The sequence below is a fragment of the Vitis vinifera genome, chromosome 8, assembly GCF_030704535.1.
Source record: "Vitis vinifera cultivar Pinot Noir 40024 chromosome 8, ASM3070453v1".
Lineage (NCBI taxonomy): Eukaryota > Viridiplantae > Streptophyta > Magnoliopsida > Vitales > Vitaceae > Vitis > Vitis vinifera.
Window position 1 is genome coordinate 5,506,563 of NC_081812.1, and position 9,878 is coordinate 5,516,440.

Consider the following 9,878-nt stretch of genomic DNA (forward strand, 5'->3'; position numbering starts at 1 on the left):
TGAAGACAATATTTATTTTAAAAATTTTAAAATATTTTTATTAAAACACGTTTTATTATATTTTAAATGAAAAATTAAATTAATTTATATAAAATATTTTATTTGAGATTTAATTTCTAAAATTTTATTAAAAATATGTGGTAACAACTTTTTCTATTAATATTAATTTATTTAAAAAATTAAGATTATTAATAATTTATTTTATCAAATTAATTTTAATTCATAAAATATTGTCCATAAAAACGGAAATTTCAATGTGATTTAATCAAAATAAAGATGGATAATTAATAATTATTTATATAGAGGTAGGAAAATTGTTCTTTGTTTCATTTTTTATTATTTTTTTATCTCTACTAACTATAAAAATCAAAAGGGCCACCGCTTCTCACTTGGGGCATTGGGCATCAAGAAGGCCTTTTCTGAAGTTGCTTTCCAGACGAGAGAATCCACACTTCTCTATGACTCTCAACTCTAGCAAGTACTAATTTAATCATGTTATTATTGTTTTTTATTTTTTGCAACCCCCGTTTGATTCCCAAGAAAATCCATTCCCCATTCGATTTTCGGGAAAATCCATGCAAAACCCTCAAGGAAAACAAAAAAAATTGCTTTTTTTTTTTTGCTCCTTGTGTTTTCTATTTGCAAAACCCCCATTTGATTCCCAAGAAAATCCATCCCTCATTCGATTTTCGGGAAAATTCATCCTTGTTTGATTTTTCAAGAAAATCTGTGTAAAACCCCCAAGGAAAACCAAAAAAATTGCTTTTGTTTTTTTGCTCCCTGTGTTTTCTCTTTGCAAAACCCTTGTTTATTCCCAAGAAAATCCATCTCCCATTCAATTTTTGGGAAAATTCATCCTCGTTTGATTTCCGAGAAAATCCATGCAAAACCCCCAAGGAAAACAAAAAAAAATTGCTTCTTTTTTTGCTTCCAGTGTTTTCTGGATTTGTTCTAGGGGTCTCTTTGCTTTTGTGCCATTGGATTTAAATTTCAAGAACCCTAAATCCACGATTTTTGAGCCAGGCTGAAAAACACAATCTTTGCCTACAAATCATGATCAGACTACAACCTATGAATTACATTGGTTGGTTCTAATTATTGAACCAACACTCTGCCTACCATGTGAATGAACCAATTGACTGGTGGGGATACAACTTGCCAGTTTTTAATAAACTTGAAAGATGTTGAGAAACTATTACTTCACTAAATTTCTTTTTATGTAAGATTTGGGCTTGTGGAGGTGGAATTTATGGATTAAATGTGTGAAATCAAGTTAGCAAGGCTCTCCTTGCAGAATATATCGCAGTGCAGAAGAGGAATAGATCATTTAAAGGAATGAGGTTAGAACACATGAACAAATCTTGCCCTGTCGTTCCATCTCAGCTCACAAGTTCTACTCTCAGAAGTATCCAATTCTAGGTAATGTAATTGTAGCTTCATTAGCAGCAATTTGGTTAGTCAATGAAGTAGAGAGAAATTTATTACTCCCTTGATTTGGATATCAGATTGATATATTCTTCTTGATGGAGCGAGATCTATTAATCCATTTTGCTGCTGAGATATCACAGCTTCAAGCACAGGGCCTAAGCAGAGAGTATGCACTTCTTCAAGTTAGGATCTTCTCATTAACTTGAGTTTCCTCTCTTTCTCTCTGTATATCACTCTCACAATTTTTTTCCTTTCCTGCACCAAAGTTATCAACTTGTAGAAGACTTGGGGAGAGCTTTCTCAGATCGAGCAATTTTGCATACCTTTTTAGATGTTGAGGCAACTGTGTCTTCTGGTCCACTTAAGGTAAATATCGGTACCTTTTTGTCATAAATATAAGTAACTCTACCAATAAAAAAAAATGCCAGTCTAAGGAAGGTATAAAATACTGGATGTGAATAAGTATTGCACGGTCCATCCATATCTGGGTTTGGGGGGAAATGAGATGAAGACTAGAAGAGATTATAGGATTTATACATTCCAAAAAAGTAATGATTAAAGAAACTTAAGTTATGAGTATAAGTAGTAGCTTCTACTTTTGTTTTATACATATCACTGATACAGATGCAGCAGTCTTGTTGCTTTCTTAGCGATTGAACCTTCAACATGCTAAAAACCCTAATATGCTTATCAGAATTAGATATAATATGGTATTTTTGTGTAATGGCATTTTGAGTGACAATTTCCCTATTTTTTCTACTGTGTAACATATACAACTATCCTTATTTCCAACTCAAGCATTTGTAGAACAATGATGAAGTGATGCAAACCTAATTGCAAACCTAATTGCTGATTGTTTTTGCATTTTTTTCCCTATGTAGAGCATGTTAAGTTTGTTAAGATCCATGCATGTCTTGATTATCTTGGAAGAAGATGCTTCCTTCCTCCGATATGGTTACTTGTCACCCGACAATGCTGCTGGAATTAGGAAAGAAGTAACAATACTCTGCAGTGAATTGTGACCACATGCCCTTGCCTTGGTCAGCTCCTTTGGCATCCCTGATGCATTTTTGAGCCCAATTGCTTTCAATTGGATCGATGCAAATTCTTGGTCGTTGGTTCAGCCCTAACAAGGGGCCACAATTCGTCTCTAGATTTAGATGAATCAAAACTTATATTGCCTGTGGCTTTCTAGATTCACTATTATTATCTAATAAAGGTGTACTGGCTAGCTTGCTATTAAAATTCTTCATAAAGCTTGATATTTGATTGCTCTTCATTATACATTTTTCTTTTTAATTTGTTAATATGCTTTATATGTTTTGCTACAGATTCGAAGTTTGGGTGTTGGAAATTTAAGGCTTTCCTATAAATTAATGCTTCAAGATGGAGGCAAGAGACTTGGTTGTAGATATATATATGAGCAACTTAATTTAAGTTTATGTATATTGTCTTATAGTGTGTTTTTAATTTCATTGTATATTATATGAGTTTCTTCTATATAGAGAAATTGGGGATAACTTTAAACAAGTTCATTGATTTGTGCTTTAATTAATAATTAAAAGTATTTTAAATATGTTTTGATTATATATAAAATCATGATAATTTGATTGTCATTATCATTCTTAAATAATATCAAATTGATTGTACATGGAAATCGGATCATACATGGCAACCGGTTCAATTTTTCATATTAAAAAATAATTTTAAAATTTTTCGAGGGAACCTTGACAGTTGTACTTATTCCCTACATTGACATATATAAGCCAATTATGATATATATAAAATCTAACATTGACATATGTATCTAAAAGCCTTGATATATGTGGGGTTAATCATGACATATATGATACCTAACCTTGACATTTGTTGGACTAATCTTAACAAAAGAGTGAGTTAACATTGACATAAGATTAAGTAATCTTGATATAAGTTGAATCCAACCTTAACATATATGAAAGAAACATTGACATATCATATACTAATAAGATTTCATCATTTGTAAAATAGAGAAATCTTAACATATGTATATGTTAAGTTACCTTTAAACTTTTCTTGTCACTGGCATAGATAACATATATGAACAATAACCTACCTTCACAGATATACCTTACATTGACAGTGAAAAACTGTCAACGAAGGCTTCTTTTCTTGTAGTGCCTAAACTAAGTTTACAACGTGTCTACATCTCTTTGAAAGTTAAAGGTATTGACTTAGTAATGGAGGCAAGATAGAGTTTCCAAGGAATGTCCTAAACGAATATAAGAAGTGATGAGAAACCAATCATCAATCTCACCATGTCCATCAAAGTTCAATTTTTTCTTTCCATTACTCCATTATGTAATGGAGTCTTAGGTGCACACAACTAGGATATAATCTCATGCTCCTATGGAAAGAATCAAACTTACTAGGCATACTACACCTTGATTTAATCGAAGTTATTGATATGTTTATAGGTTATTTGATTCAGCCTCAAATTCACTGAACTTATTTAAGACATTGGATTACCTATGTATCAGGTACATCTATCAAAACCTAGAGTATTCATCAATCAAAGTAGTGAAATACCCATACCCTCCTCATACATGAACTCTAAAAGTTACATACATGTTAGTTTACTATAACTTCAAACATTCTTAGTTTTGTCCTTTAGTAATAAAGGGCCTCTTGGTCATTTTACCACTTATACAGGATTTGTAAATTGAAAGATCCTCTAGAATCAAAATGTCTAAACTTAACCAATCTTTGGATCTTGTTTAGATTAATATGAACTAGGCTATAGAAGTCAAATGTTTGATTAGTGTTAAGTTCATTCTTGAGAATTGATTATTCTCATTACTTGACAAAGTGTTAATGATGTCAACATAAAAGAGGTAATAGCCCCCACTAGCCTACACAACTAACCTTGCAACTAAAGGTAAGGTAAATACAATCCTGTCATGCGACCTTATCATTTGTTAAAAACGCTATAAAGAACTATAGATAGTGAGCCTCAAATCTATCTACCATAATTGGTGAAATCCATCATTATGTAATCAACAACGAGAACATGTTGTGTACTTTCCTTTTTCCTTAGGTAAATTAGGCATTTCTTTTCCAATATTTCAAAAGGTTACAAAGGAATCACTACCCTTAAGCTTGTTCTCTCATTTATTTTCTTAAGCTTTCCTTATTTGGTGTTATTCTTCTACTTCTTGGTAAAAGAACTTGAAGAACCTCTGACTTCCATATGAATACTCTTCCAATCTTTGAGAATACTCTTACCCATCTTAAAGGAATTTGTTAAGATATCTAAGATGACATGGATCTTAGTGTTCATAATAATCCTAAAGGCAACTTTTATAATTGATTTGCCACTATTACCAAGTAATCTTTGCGACTTTAAATAGAATATCATAGGCCATGACAATAGACATGTGTTTCTATTGTAACACATTATCGAAAGACCTAAGTATGAGACACTTAGTGATCTTTTGATCTGTCTTATGTTACCTTTGATATGTTTCTTTCTTTTAATTTGCTAGGTTTATTTAAAGGAAATAACAAACTCTACCTAAATTAGTTATGCAACTCATACTATATCCAGATTATTTTCAGTCTAAGGTTTAATTTAAAAGTGAGAATATAGGTGAATAAGTTAAATACATGATATCTATAACAAATAAAATATTTTCATGCATTAATAAAAAGGAACTAAGCATTCAAGGCAAGTAGGTAATTAATTTAGCAAATATGTAGTGCTCTCAAAGTACATATATCCATGCAAGGTATCCTAGTATTATAAGGATCAAGCCTACTTTAGGCAAGTCATGAATATTATTATTATTAGGGTAGAGATCCTTTCCAATTGATCAACCCGCTTTAAGCTTTAAAAGTTATCTTAAGGCATTGATCAACATATCTTTATGTTTAGCCCTTAGCCTATGTAAGTGGGACCACTTTAGGTGATTCTACCATTTCATATCTAAGTTAAGTGTATTATCAAGATCCTTGACATCTCAGTCTACATCGATAGTTGCTTGAAGCCGATAGTGGGTAAGTGTTAGATGAACGAACCCTCTTGTGGAGCTAGAGAACTAACACCGAGAACACCTAGAGTGGATTGGATGAGCAAAAACGCATGGAAGCTGCTCACTCCCAATGGCTTCCATGCGTTTTTGCTCATCCAATCCACTCTAGGTGTTCTCGGTGTTTACCAAGTGAAGAGTTCCATATTTAAGATTGGTCACTCCCACTACAAACATATATAGTCTCGTCCAACTAAGATAGTCCATATCCTTTGATTCCTTGGGTCACCCCATTTTTAAGATGGTGATTCACCCAAAATCAAGATGAGCTTGATATTGGAGGTTATGGGCTTGCCTGTGGCTCTCTCCCACTTAATTTTTTTTTTTTTTTTGCAAGAAAGACTTCTTTAAAATATTAGTAATTATCTTGATGAATAAATTATTTTCTTAGAATATTTCCAAAATAAAATTATTTTAATTGGAAACCTAGTGTAATAGGAGAATGTTTATATGAAAAAAAAAAAATTAAAATTTCCATGAGAGAGTTTTATCCAAAAATGAATTTTGATAAAATACCCATTCTCAAATTTTAAAATCTATTTTCATAAAAATTCTCTTTCTTCACACAATTCCAACTAATAAATATTTTCAAAGAAATTTATTTATATCAAATTACTAAACCTTTTGGTAATAACCTTTAATAATGAATTATTTCTAATGAAATTTTTCAAAAGATATTTATTTTCCAAATTGGAAATTCTAGTGTAATAAGGAAACTTCCAATTTATGAGATTTTGAAAAACTTGAGGACACCTTATCCATATAGAGGAACTTTAGTTTTCATATTAAAAAAAATACTCATAAATTTAATATCTTTATTCCTACACCTTTCCAATTTAATAAATATTCTTTTACATGGAAACTAATGTTCATAATAATTTACCCTATTAAATATTACCAAAACAACAACCTTTAATAATTCCCTAATGGATAAAATATATTATCTATGAAAAACTTCCAAAAATGTTTATTTCCTAAAATGAATTAAACAATTCATTTTGGAAAGTATTTTCAAAATATTTTATACTTCCATTAAATTACTAAAACTTCCAAATTGTTTTGGTAACCATTCTTATCATAAATTTTCTATCATGGGATTTTCTGAATTCATTATTTACTTTTAAAATCAAGACTCCTATGCTAAAATAATCGCTCTCTTATTCATTTTCCTTAAACTATCCATATCCATACTAGGTGGTTTCCTCTCTCTCTCAAAGGAGAGAGCTTGGAGGATCACCATAGGTGTAGTTCTTATTTTCTAGTAAGGCAGAGCTTGGAGAATCATCTATCCAAAACCAAAAGAATTGTTCCAAAAGGAATAACAATTTATTTAGCAACAATTAATTTAAATAAATAACTTTGGAAATAATCTTCTCATGAAAATTTATTTACGTAAGAAATTCCAAAATATTTTATTTCATGTCATACATGTAATAAACAAAAAAAACATAAAATAATAAATAGAAAAATAATAAAATAAATATTCCCCATGACCTTTAAGGATCCTATTGTATAATTTGGATAAAATTCAAACAACCAATATTACAAAAAAATCCTACAACAAAAAATAAGGTTAGAAAATAGAAAAATCCTACAAGGAATACTCCAAAACTACCAAAGTGTCATCACTAGCGCTCAAAAGGCCAAAATTTTTTTAAGGTGCATTGGATACCATGTGGACTATTGGAATGAGCACAAATCTATTGAGCATTACAGCCGCTTGAGCGTTAATCTAGGTGCTTACTCACTACAATTTGTAACTACGCACCCGAGAGTTTTCTTCAACATTTTTTCTGGCCACTTTTCCACTGAAAAAGCTCATATTTTCAAATGAATTTTTGCACCGTGGATGTTGTTGAATGCATGGAAGCTTCAATCTCCACTTTTGGGCCACCATAGATTGATAACAATTTGATTTTCATATATAAGAAAAACCTATGCTCCACCAAAATGGAGCTTACAATACATCTATGACCAAAACATGATTGTTACATACAAACATAAAAATCCTATGCTCCTAACCATAGTGCTTACAACCTAATCTAAAGACAGAAGAAATTCAAACATTTAGTTACAATTATAAACATCATATTAACATTCATTCATCCCTTTAGGCCATGGGATGAATAAACATACCCAACAAAACTAAGTAAGCACACCTTAAAATGGATCTAACATGCAAGAGCCTAACCTAGGGCTCTGATACTAGTTGTAAGGAAACCTTGAATTGTTTTGTTCCTAGGTTTTCGATCATTAGGTTGCATGTAATCCTATCCTAGGCTCTCTAAATCTATCACACATAAAAAATATGGTATTTAAAAACCATAATAGATATCATAAATCCAAAGAAAGTGTCATACCTGCAATCCAGATGTTTGTCGGATTGAAACCTATCAATATAAAATACTCCCAATCTGTAGATAATCTCATAAACTCAATGATCATCCACTCGATAACTCCTACTTAAGTCTAGGCATAGAGATATTTGAGATATTTGGGTTAGAGGCTCAAGTTTTTTTCTCTTTGGACTAGAGAGAAAGGCAACAAGACTAAAGTCGTAACCCTTAAGAGGGGTATTTATAGGTTTCTTACTAGGTTTAAGTGACTTAAGCCCACATAGTTGTTAATTGATTGATTAACATAATAGGGCTCCAGTTAATCAATTACCCTAGTCTAAAGACACCACTCACTTACCCTTATGCAACCTTGTGTAATTACTTAAATACCTTACGCACATAAGTGAACTAAAAACGCATCCAAACCTCATAAACTATGCCATTAAAGAATATGAGCTTGAGCAGGACTCTCGGGACGTATATGACAAGACCTATAATCCTCAATTGTCAAATGTTCAAATGAGGTAATTTATATTGAATGAATGGGATTCATTCCAATGAAAGGATACATCCCAATGAAAGAATGGGAAGCCCTAGGGAATCCTTTCCCCAACCTAAATAACTTCTCAATAGATATTAAAAGAAGTAATAATAAAGCAAAATAATAAAATAAAGATTAGCCAATCAAACATAAAAATCTTGAAACTTAAAACGGGAATTGCTTGAATTCAATTATAATGAAAAGATTCAATACTCTTGAAAAAAAACCAAATTCAAGACAAGAAAATAGTAATCTAAAGCAAGAACAAGAAAATAAAAGAAACTTAGAAATGAAAAGTGTCTAACATTTCCTCTTCCCAAGATTGACTCCAAGATTAGCCAATCAAACATAAAAATCTTGAAACTTAAAACGGGAATTGCTTGAATTCAATTATAATGAAAAGATTCAATACTCTTGAAAGAAACCAAATTCAAGACAAGAAAATAGCAATCTAAAGCAAGAACAAGAAAATAAAAGAAACTTAGAAACAAAAAGTGTCTAAGATTTCCTCTTCCCAAGATTGACTCCAAGATTAGCCAATCAAACATAAAAATCTTGAAACTTAAAACGGGAATTGCTTGAATTCAATTATAATGAAAAGATTCAATACTCTTGAAAGAAACCAAATTCAAGACAAGAAAATAGTAATCTATTGCAAGAACAAGAAAATAAAAGAAACTTAGAAACGAAAAGTGTCTAAGATTTCCTCTTCCCAAGATTGACTCCAAGAATGTACAAGAACACCCTATTAAAGAAGAATATATGACATGCAATTACCTAGTTGAATGACATTTTTAATGACATACTAAAGCTTAAAATGTGATACTTAGCCCTATTTTTATACAAAATATGACATTAATCAATGAGTATGCTTAATCACTACCAAAGGCATTTCCTAATAAATGTTGAATTAATTAAAAGCCAATAATATAGTACAAAGGGAAAAAAACTTGCAATTGTGAGGTGTAAATCATCAAGTTCTAATATGAGAACTTTGTGCTATACAATAGAAGCAGAAGAGTCATATTACCGCAAACCCTATATTATCTTACTTTAATCCTTTTAACAACACAAATATAAGCAAATATATTCTCTTTGATTGAACTTTAAACAAAAAATAGTCAACTTAGAAAAAGTTCAAACAATTGAGTCATGATGATCCATAAATGCATAGCCTCATTTATAAATTAGCCATGGATGAAAAATAGGTCAAATTAAGCTAACTTAGTTCTTTTATAGTACATGAGTTTCAAAAAAATAAATTTCCCACATATAAAAAATTTCATTATATTGTCATTTTCAGGATTTCTATAAGTAATCTAGTTGCAAATCTAACCATTCCAATATAGAGTTAAAATATTCCACCATCATTTATACAAGAATCCATCATTTCTATAATCATTAATATCTATTTTGGGATTTCTATAAACAAATAGATGTAATCCAAATATTCTACCATCAACCCATCCATATATTTTGGCATTTAAGCATTTGACACAAAATATT

At 30.8% G+C, this 9,878-nt stretch overlaps 1 long non-coding RNA gene across 3 annotated transcripts; it reads left to right on the forward strand.

The window, feature by feature from the left end:
- The first annotated feature begins 397 nt into the window (after positions 1-397).
- Positions 398-3,044, forward strand: LOC100853891 (uncharacterized). Of its 3 annotated transcripts, XR_009466494.1 has the most exons (5): positions 398-1,419; positions 1,506-1,610; positions 1,695-1,794; positions 2,310-2,647; positions 2,760-3,044. It is a non-coding gene; the product is annotated as an uncharacterized LOC100853891 (long non-coding RNA). The 3 variants fall into 3 exon arrangements; XR_002030594.2 differs by lacking the exon at positions 2,310-2,647; XR_009466493.1 differs by lacking the exon at positions 2,760-3,044 and having other exon boundaries at positions 2,310-2,719.
- The last annotated feature ends 6,834 nt before the right edge of the window (positions 3,045-9,878 follow it).